This window comes from Bubalus bubalis, chromosome 22, assembly GCF_019923935.1.
Source record: "Bubalus bubalis isolate 160015118507 breed Murrah chromosome 22, NDDB_SH_1, whole genome shotgun sequence".
Lineage (NCBI taxonomy): Eukaryota > Metazoa > Chordata > Mammalia > Artiodactyla > Bovidae > Bubalus > Bubalus bubalis.
Genome location: NC_059178.1, coordinates 59,473,704 through 59,479,087, shown reverse-complemented (window position 1 = coordinate 59,479,087; position 5,384 = coordinate 59,473,704). Strand labels below are relative to the sequence as shown.

Below are 5,384 nucleotides of genomic sequence, written 5' to 3'. Positions count from 1 at the left end.
TCATGATGTACTCTGCATAGAAGTTAAATAAGCAGGGTGACAATATACAGCCTTGACGTACTCCTTTTCCTATTTGGAACCAGTCTGTTGTTCCATGTCCAGTTCTAACTGTTGCTTCCTGACCTGCATACAGATTTCTCAAGAGGCAGGTCAGGTGGTCTGGTATTCCCATCTCTTTCAGAATTTTCCAGTTTGCTGTGATCCACACAGGGTGCTAATCCTCCTGTGAATACCTTGTGGCTTTTGCCTGTGAGAGGCTTTCAGTAGGTGCCTGGGGCAGCAGTAGACAGTAAAGAAGAAACCAAGATGGTAAGGGTTATGGTGACCCCGAATCTTTAAAAAGAAGAAGGCTGTTGGCAGCCAATTAAGCTGACTGTGCTCTTTTCCCCATGGGGACCCAGCGTGCAATGGCTGCAAACAACAGCCTTCTTGGTAGCGTATGCAGCTTGTTACCCAGACAGGTTGCCCTAAGGGACCTTGGAGACAACTCTTTCCAGTGGGCCTTCATGACTGGCATGCTGGCCCCAGTCTAGGCTCCAGACAGATGTGTGTGGTGCCTTTGGAAAGCCCAGGGGCACATCAGCCAAGTCATAATGTCCATCCGCACCAAGCTACAGAACAAGCAGCATGTGTTCTTGGCCTCTACGGGGCCAAGGTCAAGTTCCTTTGCTGCCAGAAGATCTCATCTCCAAGTGGGGATCTACTAAGTTTCATGCAGATGAATGTGAAAACACGGTGGAAGAGATGCCATCCCGGTAGCTGTGGAATCAAATAGGTCCCTAACTGTGCCCTTCTGGTGACCTTCTGGAAAAATGGGGCCTGCACTCAAGAAAGCCTGGTCGCTGTCCCTTCCTTACTCAAGCCCAGCAATAAACCCTACTTTCCTATCCAAAAAAAGAAGGCTGGGAAACATCTCAAGCCCCATCTTTTGTCAGCAACACTAAGACGCAGAGTAGCCAGATCACTTCCAGGAAGCAAGCCTACCTTTGCTGGGCAGCCTTCTCTCATGATCAGACCCCCTTCTTTTGGTGCTTTCTTCCTGGGGCCCAGCTTCCAGTGCAAACCCATCTGCTAGTCAGTATTCTGATCACAACTGGGACAATTCTTTCCAGCCATCTAAAGTACAAGAAGTTCACTAGTGGGGGATCGAATACAGGGAGGGCCACAGGCCTGCCTGAGGACTCAGAAGCTGCCAAGAATCCGGAATTCTGGGGGGTCAAGGCACAGGAAGCAGCAGGCTCTCTCTTTGCATGAAAAGTCTGGCCAACAATACAGCGGACAACAATACAACAGCTGTGAACAGATCCTAAGCACCACTTCCCGTCAATGAGTCAATGGGATCCCGCGTGGGCGCGTCCAGCAGGTCCTGCCGGGGGTCAGGCCTGAGTTCTTGCCATTTGGGAGAAGGAAAACAAGGTCACTTTTCCTTTCGACTTTAGTATCAGGAACTAGGACTCTGTATCAGGTGATGGGTTTTCACTAAAACCCCATAGACTACAGCCCTCCAGGCTCCTCTGTCCATGGGATTCTCCAGGCAAGCATACTGGAGTGGGTTGCCATGCCCTCCTCCAGGGGATCTTCCCGACCCAGGAACAAAACCCGAGTCTCCCATGTCTCCTACGTTGGCAGGAGGATTCTTTACCCACTGAGCCACCAGGGAAGCCCACATCCAAATTGGGATAGTTGTTTCCTTGTCTGAAAGCTCCCTAAAAGCAAAGATCGTGCTTTGTTCAACACTTTAACCTGTGGTTCTTTGTAAGGTGCGGTTTTCCATAAGAGACTGTGTCTTTTATTTCTGGGAAAGTCCCACATAAAACAAATGTGTTGAGGGAAAAAGAGAATAACAATACTATAGCCTATAAGGCAGGTACAATTATCCTCATTCCCACGGTACAAACGAGAAAAGTGAGTCTTCAAGAGTAAGTCATTTACTAAAGTTCACATAAAAAGTAAGTGAATAATCGGGCGTAAACGCAGGTTTCCAGGAAGTCCTGAGCACTGATTGTGGTGGACTTGGTCACTGGCCTTTAGGGTCTGGACCAGTTTCCTGGGGCTGGTTCACAGCCTGGGCGATACCACGCTGGCGGCGTCAGAGCACCAAGATGTATGCTCTCACAGGCCTGGAGGCCAGGCGGCCAGGACGCAGGTGTCGGCAGAGCCAGCTCCGCCTCGCCCGGGGGAGAGCCTGTGCCAGGCCGATGCTTGGAGCTCCGTGGCTTGTGGACCCACGACCCCATCTGAGCCCCTGTCATCATCACACAGGCCCCTCCTTGGCCTCCAGGTCCCCTCCTCTCTTCTCATAGGATGTTGCTGTTCATTGTTCAGTCACTAAGACGTGTCCGACCCTCTGCGACCCCATGGACTGCAGCACACCAGGCTCCTCTGTCCTCCACTACCTCCCAGAGTTTGCTCAAACTCATGTCCATCGAGTCAGTGATGCCATCCAACCATCTCATCCTCTGCTGCCCTCTTCTCCTCCTGCCTTCACTCCTTCCCAGCATCAGGGTCTCTTCCAGTGAGTTGGCTCTTAGCATCAGGTGGCCAAAGTACTGGACCTTCTTATAAGAATACTGGTCACTGTAAACAAGGCCCATGCTAAACCAGGATGACCTGATCTTACCTAGTGACATCTTCAAAGACCTTATTTCTGAGTTAGATTACATTTTGAAGTTCTGGATGGACAGGAGTTTGTAGGGACACTATTCAACCCAGTTCAGAGTCTCCCAGATCTGGACTAAGGGTCTTGGCTCCTCCCTGGCTTTGTGACCTCACAATCCTCACTCCCATGGCAGTTGTGATGTCTGGCTCAGGGGACAGTACATCCTGGTTTGCCCCAGACAGTCCCCGCTGCCCTGACATCCCTTTAACATTGTCCCGTTTACTCTCAAGAGTGTTTCCGTTTGAACAATAAATTACACAGTCACTCCACATGTGTGAAAGTCTAACTCACAGGAGACTCTAAACAAGTAGCACTGTCTAATATCAGAAGAGGTGGCATTCAGGGATGGGACCACAGGTTTGGTAAAGGCTTTCTGTCACCAGGAGGTGAAGGCTGAGCCCACAGTTAACAGCTTAGGCTACAAACCAGAAAGAACCATTTGTGTGAGGAGTGTGGAAAGGAGGATAAATCACGTGCTGGTTGGAGTGTGCAGAACTCTCCCTGTGGACCCAGACTCGTGGGTGTATTTAAGTCGACAGTTAAAAGGGCGGGGGGGGTGGGGCGGGTGGCGGGAGGGACGGCTGAAGCTCGTCCGACTTCTCTGGCTTGGCACAGTCAGGCAAACAGCGCAGCTTCCAAAGTCTGCTCAATTCCTGAATGTATTGTGAAGACATTTCCCAAATCAAAGTTCATGACACTCAAGTGGGGGTAATTCCAGCTTTTCAAGACAGAGTCTAAATCACTTTCGTTTCTTATTTGTAAATCGACCTAATTTGATTCTTCCACTAGTTCGCACGGCAAGTGTCTTGAACTTTTTCTGCATCAGAATCAGCCCCATGTTTGCCAGAAGTACAGTTTCCAAGACCCTTACCCAGACCTACTGAAGACAAGCATTCAGGGTGGAGCACAGAGGACCCTCACTTTTAAACAGCATCCCTGGTGATTCTCTGCTCATTCACTAGAAGGGGAAGCTGCAACCTCAGGGCACTTGGGATTCAGCTGGGACAGGAAGAAAGGAGGCCCGACCAGCCAGGGCCCAGCACACTGCCTTTACCTATTAATATTTATCACCAAATGTGGATTCAGGAACAATCCTGAGACTCTTGAACACTTTTTCTCTTATCTCCTTAAATATTGAACTTAATGACGCCTTCCCATCTTCAAATCAACTAAAAGGAAAGTGTAATTTTTCTCTGTGGCTTTGTTGTTGTTATTATTGTTTAGTTGCTAAGTCCTGTCTGGCTCTTGCAACCCAGTGGATTGTAACCCACGACTCCTCTGTCCATGGGATTCTCCAGGCAAGAATACTGCAGCAGGTCGCCATTTCCTTCTCCAGGGCATCTTCCTGACCCAGGGAATGAACCCAAGTCTCCTGCACTGCAGGCAGATTTTTTTTTTTACCACTGAGCCATGCAGGAAGCTCCTTCTATGGGTATATTAGAATGCAAAATGAGGACATCGAATTCTACCACAAACCTGAAGAAAGGTTATATCAAAGATAATGTGTGATAATAAAGGGTAAAGATTTTTCCACTCTGAAAGCACTTATTCACAAAGGATCAGGTTGTTGGTCTTGTTCCAAGGCCTTCCAGAATAATAATAGTTAAAAACACAAAGAGTAAAATGTATATAAAAATGCAACAACACACAGGTTAAGGTTTTCCCCACCGACATGTACTAAGTGGGTTACTCTGGAAGCTTAGCCCCCCACTGAATCTATCTCGTAGAAAAACATAAAATGTTTACAAAGTCCTCCTACATCTCCCAGGGACTTAAATTTCAACTCACACCATGCTGTTTTTAAGCCCTGAGGTCAAGCAGGAAGAGATTTCTTTTATGTTGGAAAGGAATCAAGGGGTTTGGGCATATTTTAGCTCATCTTTCATTTCCAAGCACTCCTTAGACATTAATAAGTGTAATCCCCTAATTTGGCAAAGAAACCCAGCCCCCTCGATATCAGGCCTTTGCCTGGGCTTGAACAAAGAGGGCAAGACTGCCCCAGATCCAGGAGGGGCCGTGACTCCCCAAATCTTTGACCACCCTCGTTCCCCAAATTACAACTTTTCAGTTAGGAAATTAAAGAAAAGAAAAATATTTAAAATGCAATCATAAGTGTGTCTATGCATCATTAAGGATGGACCTTTTTCTTGTCACTTTCCAAACTTTAAATGTGAATTTTTCTTCTAACTGCTGGATTTCATTCTTCTGGGAAAAAAAGGGGAGCGCTTTAAGAACCCGAAAATGAGGCTTCCACCTAATACTAATTTTCTTCTTAGTTATAAAGGCTATTGTTTGTTTGAACAAAGAGAAATAGGAGCTATTAGCAGCTGTTTACATTATAGGAATGAGGGCACAGAGGGGGGAGGGGAGGGAACCTTGCTCACTAATGAGCCAGGGACAGGGGTTACTTGGAAACTGTGGGCCCTCGAAAGGAAAGCGGCCACTCATATCTTCTAGTCCTTCCATCCAACCAATATGCTGTATTGATCATTATTGTTAAATGCCACCAACATATTTTAGATAGATTAGGTTTAGTGTTAGAATTTAGATTAAACAAGCAGAGTCTGATTTGCAAAACCAAAAACCAAAACCAACATAGCACCCTAGAACTCTGGGAGCAAACACCCTGGAGCCAGGCTGAGCACCCAGGGCAGCCACGTGGGGGTCTCCACCACCCAAGGAACCCTGGCTTCTCAGGAGGGGCCGCAAAACAGGTCCTCAATAA

At 47.6% G+C, this 5,384-nt stretch overlaps 1 non-coding gene across 1 annotated transcript; it reads left to right on the top strand.

Moving 5' to 3' along the window:
• Positions 1–354: 354 nt before the first annotated feature.
• LOC112581492 lies at positions 355–489 on the top strand. The gene has a single exon (XR_003106072.2). It is a non-coding gene; the product is annotated as a small nucleolar RNA SNORA70 (small nucleolar RNA).
• Positions 490–5,384: the final 4,895 nt, after the last annotated feature.